Source organism: Primulina tabacum, chromosome 2, assembly GCF_025594145.1.
Source record: "Primulina tabacum isolate GXHZ01 chromosome 2, ASM2559414v2, whole genome shotgun sequence".
Classification (NCBI taxonomy): Eukaryota; Viridiplantae; Streptophyta; class Magnoliopsida; order Lamiales; family Gesneriaceae; genus Primulina; species Primulina tabacum.
In genome coordinates, this window is record NC_134551.1 from 11,654,154 (window position 1) to 11,672,922 (window position 18,769).

The 18,769-nt window shown below is 36.6% G+C and overlaps 1 long non-coding RNA gene across 1 annotated transcript in view; it reads right to left on the reverse strand.

Moving 5' to 3' along the window:
• Positions 1-18,769, reverse strand: part of LOC142537392 (uncharacterized) — a 100,357-nt gene that overhangs the window by 55,601 nt on the left and 25,987 nt on the right. The window contains exon 2 of the long non-coding RNA XR_012818541.1: positions 8,017-8,067. This is a non-coding gene — a long non-coding RNA (uncharacterized LOC142537392). The remainder of the gene's footprint in view (positions 1-8,016; positions 8,068-18,769) is intronic.

Here is an 18,769-nt window from a genome sequence, read left to right on the forward strand (position 1 = left end):
AAAACTAGCAACACCCCAATGTTGATATTACCCACTGAAGGTAAATGTTTTAGCACATACAATGATGTCAAAAGGGGGTCTCAATAGTGTTCTTATGCAAGAAAGTTGGGTTATTGCATACGCGTCAAAGCAACTTTGACCTTGTGAGAAAAATTATCATACTCATAATCTCAAACTCGTCATGGTAGTTTTTGCCTTAAATATATAGAGGTACTATCTGTACGAAGTTAAATGTGAAATCCTTACAAATCACCATAGCCTCAAGTGTTTGTTTAGGCTGAAGAAATTAAATACGAGGTAAATACAATGCATAAAGCTCTAGAAAGATTATGATTTCACAATCAATTAACACCAAGGGAAAGATGATAAAGTTGCGGATGCCTTGAGTCGAAAGAGCATGAAAAAAAGGATGTTAGCAACTCTTAAGACTCAACCTTCTCTACAAGAGATCATCAATATAAATCATCCAAACTTGGAAAATCTTAAGATCAAGTCGAGGAAGGGAACATTTCTGAATTTTAGGTGGACGATGATAGTATACTTTGGATGAAAGAACGATTATGTGGGCCTGATATTGAAAACCTCTGGCGGGAAGTATTTTCAGAAGCACAAAAGTTCAAATTCTCAGTACATCCCCAAAACACCAAATTGTATTAAGACTTGAACAGAAACTTTGGTGGAACGAAACAAATATAAATGTGGCTGACTTCATTTCGAAATGTTTAGTGTGCCAACTAGTGGATGTCGAACATCAAAGGCCTGTAGGACTTGTAAAACCATTGGAAATTCAGAAGTGAAAATGAGATCATATTTTCATAGATTTCATGGTAGAACTCCCTAGGACACGTCAAAGTTATGATGAAAAATGGGTAATCATGGATAGACTTACTAAATCCACATATTTCTTACCTATTCACATTAATTGTATCCTTGAAAAATTGAAAACTTTGTATACGGACAACATTGTGCGGCTACATGGAGGTACTAGTAAACATTCTTTCAGTTTCATATATGGATCCAAGATTTGTATCTATATTTTGGAAGAGCTTCAACAACCTATGAGCATAAGGTCACACTCCACATGATATACCATCCAAAAATGGATGGACATATAGAGAGGACCATCCAGCCTCTCGAGGATATGCTCTGAGCATGTGACACGATTTGGAGTGAACTCTTACGTATGATTTAGTTCGCCTACAATAATAATTGGTACCATAACCGCATATGAATGGCATCACATGAAGCTCTTTATTAAATAGAGATGACAATCGATCGGGTTTAAACTTGACCCCGCATCAAGCCCACCCTATTTAGGACAAGTTTAAACCAGGTAAAACAGGTTACGGGTGGGTCTAAACCCGGTCAACAGGGCTAGAAGCGCGAGAATTATTTGAAAGATCCAAAACTAAAAATCACGGTATTTAATAGCAACAACATAATGGATGGAGGGTAATGCGTTTTAATAAACCCACCTTATATACATAATAATAATTATTGTTTATGGTAATGATTTTCTCTCCCAATGGTGTGAATTCACAGCCATGCCAACCCACTTATATTCTATATACATATATTGATAGTGTATTATTGAGTGATTATCATTAATGCTGAAAAATAAATCCCCAAACAGAGCCAAAGCTGAAAAACTTAGAAATTGCCATCCACAAGCAATCAACCAGTAAGAAACTAGAGGAACTTTATTGTCCAAAAACCAGTACACTTAAACCCCATGCATGATTATAAGTGTTAATTTAATTAATTAAGGAGTTAGGCGATGTGAAGGATAGGTTCTAACACCTGCGAGGGTGCTTCAAACACAATATTCTTAATGAACTGCAATAGCTTATGTTCTAAGAATTTAAACACCGATGGATTAGATCGAGTTTGATTTTAAACCAAGCGAAAAATACTCGAAATAATCCTTCGTTAAGAAAGATGATCAGTTTAAAGATTTTAGCTTGTGTCAACTGATTACTGAAGTAAGGAGGATCAGTTCGGGCTTGTATCAGTTCAGTTATGGTGAGAACTGAACTGATATCAGCTGAACTGATCAAATCAGTTTTAAAACAATAGTTAAACAATTAAGTACACAAGATATGTTTATGGATGTTTGGAGACTTCAACTACTCCTATGTCACCCCTTCTACCACCTCGGGTAGGATCCACTAGAAAACTTTTATTTATACAACACCTTGTACAAAATCACGCAGCTTAGGACTTACATTACTACCTAACTTAACTCCTAGCCTAGACTGAAGACAGCACCTTCCAGCCAACACTTGTTTATCGTCTATGTGGTAAAGACTACATACACAAGTTTAACGTCTTTGTGCAAGACTCACTCAGCTTATCAATACGCTCAATTTTCTATATGTGTGAGTGATTGTGTGTGAGAACTGATCTATGAATACAACACGAAAGTGTTCTCACGCATTGCGAATTTTGCTTCTAGACTAAACAGTTGGCATGCCCTATTTTTCTCTTCTTTTCTGATCTTCACACACTTGTTTGTTGATGGTCTTGATCTTGTATTTATAGAGGCAATGTGACCGTACACTAATAATTATCAAAAATGTTCGTTGCAATTTGAATTCGTTCTTGGCTATAAGCTCTGTTGCAACATTCACTATTGTACTTTGATCGTACAATTGCTTTTATATCCTTGTGCACAGTTGGATTCCACTTAGATAAGATTGTCGTGTTCTGCAAACTTGATAGGATCGATTAACGTATCAAGAGTGTTTAGAAGGGGGGTTGAATAAACACTCACAATTAAAACTGATCTTTTCGAATTTTGAGTTCAGTTTGGTGACAAACTGATTCACGGAATCTTGCTGGTCAATGACAATCAGTTAAAATAAAGTAGTTGCGGAAAGTAACTGACTGAAAGATAGAATACAAAACTGAAATAAAATACACAAGGATTGTTTCTGGATGTTCGGAGATTTCAATTACTCCTACGTCACCCCTTCTATCTCAAGGATAGGATTTCCACTAAAAGACTTTGATCGAATACAAGATTTGTACTGACCCACTTCAGTTTGGACTTATCACTGCCAAAAGTTGAAACTCTTAGTATTACAAAATGTTCTCTGTGCGTAACTGATCTTAGCACTATCGAATTTAACGATTATTACAAAGTGCTAGTGAGCTCAAATTGTAGCCTTGACTGCTACGAATAAACCAAGTAAGAGTGAGCTAAGATTTTGGCAGAGTAACAGCAAGCTTTTAATAGAGTGATCTTCTTTTTTCATTCAGCTGTTCTTCTGTCATATTTATAAGCTTCCCTTCCAACGGTAACTTGAGATATATTTGAATCTTTGTATCCGTTGATTGCCACTTCATTATTTCTTGGGCATTGTTTGCTTCATTTATTGTAATGCGGCGTCTTAACTGCTTTAGCCGAAATGCGTTGTTCTAAGCTGTATTGATTGAAGTGCGGCGTTTCATATTCAGTTGCAGTCTTCTATGTCTCTTTGTCGGTTGAATGTTCTTTTCCGAGACATGTTCAGTTGAAGGATGCTTAGCTTAAAAGCATACGGCTGAATGTATCAACTGATCGATTTCCAACTGATCAGTTTTCTTTATTAGATCAGCTGATTTCAGTTGTTAAGTCCCGTTGCTGAATATAATTGTGCGTATCAGTTGGTTCATATTTTGTCAAACGCCGGAATTTAGTTTCCAACAATTTCCCCCTTTATGGTGTTTGACAAAACTAAGTAAATAATAATTGAACGTCTGAACTCATTGTAGATAAAATAAGAGATTGATCAACTGAATAATGGACTACACGAATCTGTAGAGATTTTTCTTCAACAAGAAGATTTCTTTTGTTGTTCTAGAATCTCTTTGATCTAAAATAAGAGATTGATCAACTAAATAATGGACTACACGAATCTGTAGAGATTTTTCTTCAACGAGAAGATTTCTTTTGTTGTTCTAGAATCTCTTTGATCTCTTCCCCTTTTTTGTCAAACAACTACATCTTCAATGAGAATTTCCGAACATCTGTTGATAAAACATTGACAGTAGTGGATATGCTAGAGACAATAGAGAGCATTGTGTTTTTCAACGAGTATATTTTTCTTGTTACAAGCGTCTCTAGATTTTCAACTCGTTTGCTGATAACGTCTTGAGTGATGGAGAGACTCTCAGCCAAACATTTGTTCTTCTTAATTGCTTCCATTGATTGAAACAGAGATTTTAAGGCTTCTTGAATTGCTTTCAGTTTCTCTGAGTTGAATGCCTCAGAATGTTCTAGCTTCAGAGAATGTTCTAATTGAGTATGCTGAATCTTGTACAGATCATTAATCACTCTATGTATATCATGCTGAATTTCCTGAATTTCTGCAAGAACAAAATCAAGATCTTTGGCGGAGTTAAGATTTGGCTGATCCGACGCTCCAGCTTCATGTGAGATTTGATCAAAAACCACCATGGTTCTTTCAGATATCATTGTTTCAGCAATATTCGGTTCTGGAACATCTGTTTCAGTTACTGCCACTTGGACCAGATGAGGTGAAGACTGATGTTGTTCAGCATTTGAGCTTTCCTGCTGAATGTGAGAGTTTGCAGGATCTTCAGCTAGTGAGTCATGAACTGATGCTTATGCTTGATAGTCATCTGAGATTCGAGCTGACTCTTTAGTTGGAGGATTGTCAGAAGTAGGCAATAGAGCCTCCATATTCTCAGCAATTTGGTGATCTGGTGATTGAGCAGACATCATTCTTGGATCATTTGGTTCAGAAATGGCGGCCTTAACTGGCTCTTCAGTTAAGATGGTATTCTCTTCAGCTGCTTGATCAGCGGAGTGATCAATTGATAAAGGTTCATTAATAACAGATTCTGTCACCACTGCTTGAATAATTTCATCAATATTTGCAAAATTCAACTCGGCTTCAGAGTACAGCTGATGTTCCACAGCAGATGATTGTGGCACATCCTGAACTGTTTCTTCAGTTGTAACAATAGTTTGTTCTGAGGGTGGCTCTTTCTGCTGAGAGGAGGGTTCTTCTTTTTCTTCTTCAGAGGCTTCCTCAGGAAGAACTAACTCCTGATCCATTTCCCACACTTTTATCTGAGCTTGCAAGCTAGTAAGATCTGTATCTAGCTGAGTGATCACAGCTCGATCATTATAAGCAGTTGGATTGGTGGGAATGTAGTTTGCCTTCAATTTCTCAAACAGTTGAGCTAGTTTCTTAGCTCGAATTTGGTCAAAAAAATAGGTTTTCCTCTCCAAAGCCTGAACAATTGTGGCAGCTTTGACCATCTTGAGGACAATAGCTTCCAGTTTGATAAACTTGTTCAGCTGGGATTTCTTTTTCAGCTGCTTAACAAAAATCTGAGTTCTGTAAGCGGTCCAGGCATCATAGGATTGAAGTTTTGATGCTGCAAAATTATTAACCTGTTCGAGTTTGAATGGGATTGGATGGCCTGGGCTCTTCAATCAATTTGCCCTTGCCTTTTTCAGTACTGAGGATGTGTGGAATTTCCAATCCAGTACGAGTAGTATCCACCAGTTCTATAATCTTTATACCTTTGGGTCTGGCAGGTGCTAGAACAGCAGGATGATTGATATGGATTAGAGGAGCTTTGATCCTAACTGTTTCCTTTGTTGCACCAGCTGAGATTTCTGGTGGGATGATCTTCAGAGGAACTGCTTTGATAGGCTGTTGGGCATCCGAAGATTTCAGCCTGTCAGTAGGAATAGATTCTACTGTGGTTGGTAATTTTGTCCTTTGTTTTCTTGGTTTCTTGGCAACTTTTGGAGAGGGCGTCTTCTCGGAATCGGATTCACTGATAATCAGTTTTCTTTTAACTGTCTTCAGTTGAGCCAATGTCTTGGTCTGTTTAACTGGTTTTGGAGCAGCCTGTTGTGTTCCAATCTCCTTTTTGATCTTCACGGACTGATCAGGAGAGATATCTAATTTAGTCTTGGGTGGCAGAACATTCTTCCCATTGAAAATTTTGAATTTAGATAATCGCTCCGAATCATCAGCCACCAACCCTTTGACTTTCATCAAATAGCTCAGCAGCACTACAAATCCTTTGGATTGCTTGGTGGAGGAAAACATATTCTTCAAGATACTGAAAATAAGTTGCTTCCAGTTGAATTTTCTTCCAGCCATAATAACCGTAATAGCTTGAAACTTTTCCAAAGTCAGGGCGGCATACGATCCTGCCTTAGGCAATAGCCCTTTGGCTACGATATCAGCCAGCAACTGAACCTCATGCTTCAGCTCCTTCTTAGGATCGGAAACTTTGATTTTTCGTCCATCAGCAGAGAGTGCAGTTTGCATTTCTTCAATATCTGATGCTTTAACATCAGCAAGGTGTACCAGTCCATCAGAAGTTAATGAAAAGATTTCTCCGAAAGAATCTTCAGAAATGGTCACCAACTGACCATTAATAGTGGAAATGATGCTTCCATCAGAGTTGATATATCCATTTGAGTAGAGGTCCTGGAGTTCTTTTGGGTAAATCTCCTGCGAGTATTGCCCCAAGAATATCCTCAGCCCAGCTGATTCAAGCTTCAGAAATACATTTTTCACATCGACTTCTTCGACTGATAAAGCTGATTCAAAGTTGATAGCCATAACATTTAATATATGAGCAGAGATCTGATTTGCCATTGCTGAGAGTAAGGAATCCTGAGATTTTGCGAAATTCAAGCTCTGAGTGTATGATTTGCTCTGAGAGATGATGTACGCGTAAGAAAGAAACTGAATTGAAGCGGGGAATTATTTATATGTATGTGACTGTTTAAATTTTGGACACGTGTCAGTCCATCAAAATTTTGAATAAAAACGTCTGCTGTAAGCGTGTGTACAATTTAAACGGTTCAAATGCTTCCACGTTTTTTAAAATAAGATTCATCATTAGATAGCAGACAGTCACGTCACTTGATTTGGAATATAATATGATTAATTAGTTAACTTATGTGAGAAGATTAGTGAAATACCCAACTGAACGATCAGTTGTAAGACTGTGTCCTTTCAGTCGAGAGTTTACTAACATTTGTCTTCTCAGTTAACCTCTTAAAAACTGATATTCTCCCTTAATCGGTGCATAGAATAATTAAAGTGACGATATAAAAATAAATTTAAAGGTCAGAAAGATTATCGTTTGCTGAAACGTTGACGGCCCTTCAGCTTCCATGATTTTCGACTATAAATAGAAGTAACACGGTTAGTTTCAGTCATATTGGTGAAAATATTCAAGACAAAAAGAATGGCAGATACGAGTAGCTCGAGTGCTTCGCCGTTTGCTCTGGAGACCAGGAAGGCTGTTATAGAAGATGAAGTCTTCTATAAGAGTCTTCACTACTGGGAAAAGTTACAAAAGCTTGAGTTTCTGTATAATACTGGAGAGGCTACCACTCCCGAACTGGTGGCAGAGTTGAAAAGAGTGCGGGAGCACTTGAACATAGCTGTGTGGGTGGACATTTTTAAGGATGGTCATATCTATCAGCTAATGTGAAACGTCTGCGAAAAATCGCGGAAATATATATATATTTTTTTGCCTAGATCATACGTAAACATAAACGTATAAAATTCTTAAAATCGTTAACATATGAAAATATTCATCTCCTCTCAATCTCATAAATCGTAATGCGGAAAACATGTGGTCCTCGGGTCGTGTCACGCCACCAAGTCTGCCTACTCAGAGTTCGGCACCTCCAATCTCCTCACCATTTAGATCACCTGCATCACACACCTAGTGAGTCTAAAGACTCAACACGCTTGTACCAGGAATAACAAGTACATATACATAGCACGCAGCAGTGAAAAATATCATACTCAACATATCTTTCATGAACTTAAAAGCATAACGTAAACGTGTTGTGTAAAATCATAATGCCAACATACCTTTCATGAACTTTAAAACATGAACATAAACATTTCGTATAAAATCATGTCGTGTCAAATCATGTCATCTCATATCATCATATACGTGTCAAAACATGTCATCTCATGTTATCATATACGTCAACGTGTCGTATCCTTTCAAAACATGATAATAATCATAGCATGTATCATCGTATCAACATATACGTGTTAAAATCTTAATTTGAATTTCGTTCATTAGCTGTGACTTTCGTATCATCATGTCATCATGTCAGTCGATGGATCCATCTACGTGTAACCGCGGTACCCGGCGGCGAGGGTCATCAGCGACGGCATTACCCGCCCACTGAGCCCGGGCCTATCATATCATGTCAATAGAAATACGATCGTCGGGCTCCCTCTGGGGCCTCCTCCCAGTAAACGGGCTCCCTCTGGGGCCTTCTCCCGTAAACGGGCTCCCTCTGGGGCCTTTTCCCTCATGATATCTCCAATCATATCATCGTGTCATCGTGTTAGTCACAACTAAATCACTTCCTTCAAAACGTGTCATCATATTCATCACTTAATAAAAGCATGCATATACGTAATTTTTCTTTTAAACCAAGCATGCACCGTATTTATCATAATTGCGTAAAACTTTTAAACATGATGCATAAACATTTAAAATATCATAAATTTGTGCTCAGGGCGCTGCCAGGACCAACATCTCACCCCAGATGCAAAATGACCATTTTGCCCCTGGAAACCCAAAAATTATCGTTTCACCCCTAAGCGTAAAATTTCACGTTTCTGACCTTTTCTTAATTCTATTGACTATAACATGTCCCAAATAATTATTTAAGCCTATAAGAATTTTCACATATTTTTATTTGGCTTAAATCGATAACTTTTAAATTAGTCCTTAAATATAACATCAGAATGCGTTTTAATCCCGAATTAAATCAAACCTTAGCATAAAATTCCCAAATTAAAAACTTAGACTTCTAATAATTATTTGAGCTTAAATATAATTTTTCATAATTTTATTAAGCATAAATCTAGGCGTTTCAATTAATTCTTTAATTAACGTTTCGTGCGACGACTAAATCCCGGATAAATCCAAAACTCTTTATTTTGATCCGAAACTTAACAAACTCCTTAAAATATCCCAAAACTTATTTATAATCATTCCTAGACGTAAACTCGAGCTCATTTCATAACTTAATCGAATTGTTTTAAAACTTGGACCGGGGTCTCGGTTTCAACCCATATCAACCCGAAACGTAACCCAAACTTTCCCAACTTTTTACCATACCTTGAAAACACTGTAATTATCCTAAAACATTAACTTCAGGCCCCCAATCCCTTGGCTGAAAATTCCAGAAACTCACCTAAAGTTTGGCCCCTTCCTTATTTGCACTCTAGCACCCTCATCTTCCCAAAAATTTACTTCCTAGCCTACCCCGACGGCACCCGTCCTGAACCAGCCTAACATGGACCTAGACCAGACCCTAAGGCACCTATTAGAACCAAGCCAACGGCCTCATGCACTTTACTAACAGCTAGGAACCGAGAATCGTTTACAACAAGACACTACCGAGGCCAAATCGTTTCTACCTATCTCGATTGCTCGTTCTGTTGTTTCCAGCATGGTTCGAGCCATTCCAGACCATGACTCAGACCCACCAGGGTCTGGTACAGGGCTGGAGGAGGCCCTCGCTCAGCTGGTGTAGCAGGAACAATGGATCGAACCCTCCACAAGCCACACACTCGATCGACACTCGCCTATTCCAACAAAACCCAACCAGCTGCGAACTCCAGCACTTAAACCTTACCAACCACGATCTAAACATCCCCTTACCATCATAATACAGCAGCCCCTTGCACACATAAACAGAAAACGTGAATTCCAAAAATCAAAGAATGCATGGTAAAGAAACAAAACCGAAAATCCTTTCCTACTCCCTGATGGATCGGGAGTTTCCTACACGATATGCACACTTAACAGCAATATATAACATGTGTGATGCAGCAATAAAAGTACATGGCGTGCCTTAGATAGTTGATGAACGAAAACGAGACGGAGGAGACGCCGGATAGCCTTGGATGCAAGAACAAGCCAACAACCGTGGCCTTCAGCTGGTGTATTTCTTTGAAACCGAGAGTACTGATATATAAATGGGGTGTCGGCAGGTGGTGGTGGGTGATAATGGTTGTAGGGTAGCAATTATAATCTTTAATTAATTATTAATCAAATAACTAATGACCCTAAATGGTTTAATTAAAAGATTAAAAGAGTTTTAAGTCCAACGAGCTTAAAAGTTGTCTCATTAAATCCAAACACACTCCCGAAAAATATTTCATGTTGGAAAGTTTTTGAAAATATTAGCCGAACCCTCAAAAAGTCCCCCGATTCGATAAAATTTACGCACCGTTAAAAATTAAAATCTTCCGGGTAAAAATATCCAATAAGTCCCAATTTTTGAAAAATAACTTTAAAACATCTTATATTAATTAATAAAAACTAATCGTGTAATAAAAATAATTTTCTTTAAAATTTCTCCATCTCCGTTCTTCGTTCTAGCGTGAAGTGCAAATTTAAAAATCTTTAATATATGAACCTTTAAAATTTCATAAAATAAATCCTATCATGCAATAATAATGCATAAAATGCATAAAAATAATTAAATACAATTTAATAAAATAATCATGCATTTTATGCTTTAAAAGAATTTAATAAAATACCAAAGAAATTTAATAAATTGCATGCATGTGATTCACGTGTACCTTCAAATTTTCGAGACGTTACATAATGCTTCGAAAGGAACTGAAAATCCTTAAGCGCATAGCTGTTTCTAAGAGCTTTGTGAAGATATCTACCGCACCTTTATCCACTTGGTTGAATATGATGATGTAATCCGTGCAAACGTTTATGGTTGAATGAATTATTTATATGAGCTTAATTTTGTTTTTCTCTTTCCTGCAAATGATAAATTTCATCAGTTGTTATATATGAATTATGAACTTAAACAGATGAACTGATGAAAGACTAACTTATATAAGTTGACTGTGAACTGAAATCAGTTAAGCATTAAGTAATAAATGACAAACTGATATCAGTTGATAATGAACAACTGATAAATAAGAAGCCTGGGTAAATGAGAAAAACGCTTTGGTTGACTTGAGACTCTTTGGTTTCTTCAACATTTAATGTCATCTGTCTATAAATAAGACGAGAGAGATAAAATGTGAGACAATAACAGTTCAATATGTCGGATTCAAGTAATTCTGATGCATGCAGCAGTACGCATATTCAAGTTACTGAACAATTAAGTCCTTATTTAGAAGAGTTGAAGAAAACGATGGAGGAATATGTCTTGACGAAAGTGATGTCAACATGGTTCAAAATTCATGATTTGCAGATGATAAGTAGTAGTGGTGCTGATCCTTCTCGTGCTCAAGCAGCAACAGCAAGAAAATACATTGATCGTTTTGAAGTCAGGCATGTTACAGACCTGGTTGATGACAATGTTCTGTTACAAGCAATGCTATGGAAGGAATGGCATGTGATTGAGAAGATTTCTTCAACTGAATCATTTTCTAGAATCCGAATTTATGAGTTGAATAATTGGATTACAGAATGGCAAGATTCAGTTGGTCCTAAGTTATCTTCTGTAAGATGGAGTCGATTTTATTCTTAATAAAGTATCATTTTCAATTTGTTGTTGTGTTCTTATTTTCTGCAAAGAATTTTATTAGTAAAACAACATCAATAATAATTTTAATCCAAGTCAATTAAACCAAGAATATTGCGAAAGTAAGAAAACTTAGTCTCGGGTAATGGTTTGGTGAAGATGTCAGCTGCTTGTTGCTCAGTTGAAATATACTCCAGTCTAATGTTCTTCTTCAAAGCATGATCTCTAATGAAGTGGTGCCTGACATCTATATGCTTGGTCCTTGAGTGAAGAACTGAATTATAGGTGATGGCAATTGTGCTCGTATTGTCACAAAATATGGGCGATTCATTCGTAATTACTCCATAATCTCTCAGTTGTTGCTGGATCCAGATCAGTTGTGCACAACAACTACCAGCAGCAAGGTATTCTGCTTCAGTTGTTGAGGTAGCTATGAATGTCTTCTTTTTGCTGAACCAAGAGATCAGTCTGTCTCCTAGAAACTGACAAGACCCACTTGTACTTTTACGATCAAGCTTACATCCTGCATAATCTGCATCTGAATATCCAACTAAATTGAAAGTAGAGTCTTTAGAATATCATAACCCAACATTTTGTGTACCCTTAAGATATTTCAAAATTCTTTTAGCAGCTGAGAAATGTGATTGCTTAGGATTTGCTTGAAATATAGCACACATACAGACAACAAATACAATATCAGGACGACTGGCAGTTAAGTACAACAATGAACCTATTAAACCTTGATATAATGTCGCCTCAACTGATATTCTCCCTTGATCAGTGTCCAATTTTACTGATGAGCTCATGAGAGTATTTGCAGCTGAACATGATTCCATGCCAAATTTCTTCAGCAGCTCCTTTGTATATTTAGTTTGACTGATGAATATACCAGTCTCCAGTTGCTTCACTTGTAGTCCAAGAAAGAATGTCAGTTCACCCATCATGCTCATTTCAAACTTATCCTGCATTAGCTTAGCAAACTTTTAGCATAATTTGGGATTAGTTGACCCAAATATATATCATCAACATAAATTTGAACTAATAAAATGTGATCATTCTTAGCAAATTTGAACAAGGTCTTATCAACTGACCCAACAGAAAAATCATGATCAGTTAGAAATTTTGAAAGAGTTTCGTACCAAGCTCTGGGAGCTTGTTTAAGACCATATAAGGCTTTGTTCAAATGATATACATGATCAGGAAAGTTGTGATTTACAAAACCTGGGGGTTGTTCAACATATACTTCTTCTTGTAGTTGACCGTTCAGGAATGCACTCTTTACATCCATCTGATAGACCTTGAAGTTCTTGTGTGATGCATAAGCAAGAAAAATCCTGATTGCTTCCAGTCTTGCAACTGGAGCATACGTCTCATCATAGTCAATTCCTTCTTCTTACCTATATCCTTGTGCCACTAATCTTGCTTTGTTGCGTCCAACTGAACCATCCTCGTTCAGTTTATTTCTGTATATCCATTTTGTACCTATAATAGTTTTTGAAATTGGTCTTGGAACTAAGTTCCAGACATTGTTATAAGTGAACTGATTTAGCTCTTCTTGCATTGCATTTACCCAGTTAGGATCAGCAAGAGCTTCATCAGTTTTCTTCGGTTTTAGTTGTGAAACAAAAGCTGAATAGATAAATAAATTTAGCATTTGATTGCGAGTTCTTACTGGATCAGATGGATTTCCTATTACCAGTTCAGGTGGATGTGATTTTCTCCATCTGTACTCAGTATTTGTTGTATCAGCAATTTCTTCAGTTGGTAACTGAACACAGTTTTCAGTCTCAGTTGGTGCTTCGTCAACTGGTATTTGAATGTTATCATTATGCTCTATCAACTGATCATCAGCAACGACTCCTGCACATCTTATTGGTCCAGTACTTCTGGTTCAGGTGTTTGAAGTATGTTTTGATTGCCATGACTTTCATTTTTGTCATCATCTTCCAAACTGATATCTGTAAATCGATCAACTAGCTCAACTTGATCAGTTAGCTTATCAGTTAGTTCAGTTTCATCGAAATCAACATGAACAGATTCTTCAACATTTAGGGTTTTCTTGTTGAAGACTCTATAAGCTATACTAACTGATGAGTATCCAAGAAATATTCCTTCTGCATATTTAGCATCAAACACTTTTAAATAATTTTTACCATTATCAAGAATAAAACATCTGCAGCCGAATTTTTTGAAATAAGTAATTATACTTTTTCTTCTATGCTAAATCTCATATGGTGTTTTCATATGATTCTTATTAATCATTGATCTGTTCTGAGTGTAACACGCAGTGTTTACTGCCTCTACCCAAAATCTTTGAGAAATACCAGAATCAGCAAGCATTGTTCTAGCAGCTTCTTTAAGAGTCCGATTTCTTCTCTCAGCTACACCATTTTGCTGAGGAGTTCTGGCTGCTGAGAGCTCATGCTTAATTCCAGCATTTTCTAGGAAATTTGAAAGAGTTTGATTGATGAATTCAGTTCCTCGATCAGATCTGATTCGATCAATTCCAACTGATTTTTCATTTAAAAGTCTTTTGAAGAGCTTTATTAGTTGCGAAGCAGTATGGTCTTTAGATTTGAGAAAAATAACCCAAGTAAATCTTGAAAAATCATCTACGACTACCAAGGTGTATTTCATTCCTCCTAAGCTCATGACTGATATAGGACCAAAGAGATTCATGTGCAACAGTTCTAAGCATCGAGATGAAGATTTACAGCCCTTGTTTTTAAAAGAGGATCGTACTTGTTTACCATACTGACATGCTGAGCAAAGTTTTTCTTTTGAAAATTCTATTTTGGGCAAACCAGTTACAAGTTCATGTTTACTCAGATAGGCAATAGTTTTAAAGTTTAAATGATTTAGTCTCTTATGCCACAACCAGTTTTTAGACGATTTGGAAGCAATAAAACAAACTGGTGCATAAGTTTGATCATTCGAAATGACTTTATATGTGTTTCCACAACGTTTTCCAGTTAGTATGAATTCATTAGTTGAAGTTTTGACTGAACATGAGTTTTTGTCAAATTGTACTGAGAATCCACTGTCGCATAAATGACTGATGCTAATCAAGTTATACTTCAGGTTTTCTACTAATAGAACATCTTTAAAAGTAAAGTTACCATGGATAAGCTTACCCTTACCCACAATTCTACCTTTGGAATTGTCCCCAAAACTGATGTTTGGACCACTGTATTTGATCAGTTGAGATAACGCACTTGCATCTCCTGTCATATGTCGCGAACATCCCCTGTCCAAATACCATATTGAGTTCTTGTTTGTACCTGTTACCTGCAATCACACACATAATATAACTTGGTACCCATATCTATTTGGGTCCTGAACTGATTAGTCCCTTAGGAACCCACACTTGGATTAGTCTAACAGACTTTCCAGTAGCTGTATTCCAAATGGTTTTTCTCGACTTTTGTGTGCTTGGTGTGTAGTGTACAGATGATACAATATGTGTTTTAGCTTTATTCAACTGATTGTTCAGTCTATATCTCTTCTGAACTGGCTTGCAGTTATAGTAATTGAAATAGCTATTCGAATAGTTCTTGTGGAACCTCTTTGATAACTGACTTTGTGAATCAGTTGAGAATTTTTGACTATAACCAATCCCATATCTTCTAGCCTTGTTAATATTCTCAGTAGGTTTCTCAATCAGTTTACTGGGCTCAATTTGTTCTTGTACCACTGTTGTTTTGTCAAAGTGAATGTATTTCCCTTTGTCTGTTTTTAGCTTTGGTTGAGTATCATTTGGATACATTTCTCCTTGAGTGTTGAACCCTAAACCAGTTTTATCAGAAACTGATTTTTGTGAATTCTGCATCTCATTCAGTGCAGTAGATGACTTGTTCCAAGACTGAATGAGCTCAGTCTGTTTTGAGTTTTCAAGAATCAACTTCTGGATTAATGACTGATTTTTGTTTCTCTCTGCTTTTAACTCAGCAATTTCCCTTTTTAGACTCAACCCATCAACTGATTCATCAGTTTTGGTTTTATTGCCTGTGGGATCAGTTTGCTTTGCTTTGATTTTTTCAAATGATGATGCAAGTTTTTGATACTCATTTACCATGTCATGTAGTGTTAGAATGAGTTCTTCTCGTGTGAAATCAGTTGAGCTGAAATCAAATACCTGTTGGCTAGATGATTCTTCTTCTGCATCATTAGCCATCAAGCACTTGACTTCCTCATCATCACTAGAGCTGCATGAGCTTTCTGGTTCTGACTCCTCACTGTCAGTTTCTGCCCATTTAGATTTGTTTTCTTCAGCTAAGAGTACCTCATGTTTCTTTCTGAAGGACTTCTTATCTTCCTTGGGTCTTCTTTTGTGTTCATATGATTTCTTTCTTCTATCAGTTGAGCCTTGACTGTCCTTCTTGGGTTTAGGACAATCAGCAATAAAGTGACCTGATTTGCCACAGTTGCAACAAGCATTTGATTCATCTTTGGAGCTGTTCTTTTGGTATGGCTTCTGGAAGTTTCCTTGATTCTTTCTCATGGACCTTCCAAATTTTTTGATGAACAATGACATAGCATCACTGCTCAACTGATCAGCAGATTTCTCGACTGAATTGATTGGTTCTGTTCTTATAGCAGCTAGAGCAGTTGTGGCTGTAGGGGTAGATGGTTCTCCTTCTCTGGTCTGCAGCTCAAATTCATAAGCCTTTAAATCAGCAAACAGATCATGAAGTTCAATCTGGTTCAGATCTTTGGACTCCCTCATTGCCATGGTCTTGACATCCCATTCCTTGGGAAGACCTCTCATTACCTTCAGTGCAATCTCTTTGTTAGTATACACTTTTCCAAGTGCATTTAACTCATTGATGATACTGCTTACTATTTCATCATACTCGTGCATTGATTCTCCTGCTTTCATTTTGATGTTATCAAACTTTTGAACAACAACAGAAATTTTATTTTCTTTGGTTTGATCATTTCCTTCACACAGCAGGATCAGCTTTTCCCAAATTTCTTTGGCTGTCTTACACATCTTTATTTTGCTGAAGGTTACGTTGTCCAGCGTTTTGTACAAAATGTCTTTAGCCACATTATCAAGATTTGCTTTTCTTTTATCTTCAGTTGTTCATTCATCTCTGGGCTTTTCTATTCTTTGTGGTGCCCCTTCTGTTATGGCAACTGCTGTATTTGTTTTTAGAATCTTCATGGGTCCATCAGTTATGACATACCACATGTCATCATCTTGTGCAGCTAAATGAGCCGGCATTCTGATTTTCCAATCATCAAATTCTTCTCTGGAGAACATAGGAATTTTGTTGAATGAAGTCATGCTAGCAAGTTTATAGATCAAAAGTATTCAAGAACAAGATTCAACCGCTCTGATACCACTTGATAGGATCGATTAACGTATCAAGAGTGTTTAGAAGGGGGGTTGAATAAACACTCACAATTAAAACTGATCTTTTCGAATTTTGAGTTCAGTTTGGTGACAAACTGATTCTCGGAATCTTGCTGGTCAATGACAATCAGTTAAACTAAAGTAGTTGCGGAAAGTAACTGACTGAAAGATAGAATACAAAACTGAAATAAAATACACAAGGATTGTTTCTGGATGTTCGGAGATTTCAATTACTCCTACGTCACCCATTCTATCTCAAGGATATGATTTCCACTAAAAGACTTTTATCGAATACAAGATTTGTACTGACCCACTTCAGTTTGGACTTATCACTGCCAAAAGCTGAAACTCTTAGTATTACAAAATGTTCTCAGTGCGTAACTGATCTTAGCACTATCGAATTTAACGATTATTACAAAGTGCTAGTGAGCTCAAATTGTAGCCTTGACTGCTACGAATAAACCAAGTAAGAGTGAGCTAAGATTTTGGCAGAGTAACAGCAAGCTTTTAATAGAGTGATCTTCTTTTTTCATTCAGCTGTTCTTCTGTCATATTTATAAGCTTCCCTTCCAACGGTAACTTGAGATATATTTGAATCTTTGTATCCATTGATTGCCACTTTATTATTTCTTGGGCATTGTTTGCTTCATTTATTGTAATGCGGCGTCTTAACTGCTTTAGCCGAAATGCGTTGTTCTAAGCTGTTTTGATTGAGGTGTGACGTTTCATATTCAGTTGCAGTCTTCTATGTCTCTTTGTCGGTTGAATGTTCTTTCCCGAGACATGTTCAGTTGAAGGATGCTTAGCTTAAAAGCATACGGCTGAATGTATCAACTGATCGGTTTCCAACTGATCAGTTTTCTTTATTAGATCAGCTGATTTCAGTTGTTAAGTCCAGTTGTTGAATATAATTGCGCGTATCAGTTGGTTCATATTTTGTCAAACGCCGGAATTTAGTTTCCAACAAAACTTATCGGCTCCTAACTGATGCTCTGAACTGGTCAGTTGAACTGGTCAGTTGTGCTCTTCATCAATTGAACTCTTTATCAGCTGGCCGGGCTTCTGAAAGGTATTTTGCTGAAGCACCTATTAACTGAACAATCAGTGGAACTGGACTTTGATATTTCAGTTGGACTGGTTAAGTTCACACAATCAATTGGTACTTTCAGTTTGTGTTTTGATAGCTTCAGTTTTGGCTCGGTACCTTTCTGCGCACTTACGTAAATTAATTAGAAACAAAATAACAAATTTTATTAATATCAAAATCAAGATTGCAAACATGAAATGTTCCAACAATCTCCCTTTGTTTGATTATCACAAAACTTGATCAATTAAAGCGATTTTAAAAATAAAACATTTAAAAATTTAATAATTCTTCCCCTTTGTGAGAATAAAAAACATTTAAGCGAATAAAAGAAATTTTCAGTTCGAGGGATAGCATATTTAAAAACAGTTAAAAACTCCCTCTCAAGAACTGATCTAAAAATTTAAAACATTTTTCGATTACAGGTATAACATATTTAAAAATAGTTTTTTTTATAAAGAAAAGCTCCTCTTCAAGAACTGAATTCAAAATTCCTCCTTAAAAATATAATCATTTACGCGATTTAAAAAGAAGTTTTAGCAACATTTAACATTCAATCAGTTTAGGCAACAAATCTGGAGATAGCAGTTCAGTTACATAGAAACTAACTGGATAAACATGATGTTTGTTTAATCAAATAAGCGTCTCTTGTATCGTACATTTAAGCACACCAACATGTGTAAGGGAAATTGCTACTAAAATATTAAATTTTAAACAACATCAAATATCAGCCAGTTTACAAATAATATAACTGGATTTACCAATAACAGGTTGCCTTGAATGCTTTGAAATGCTGCATCGA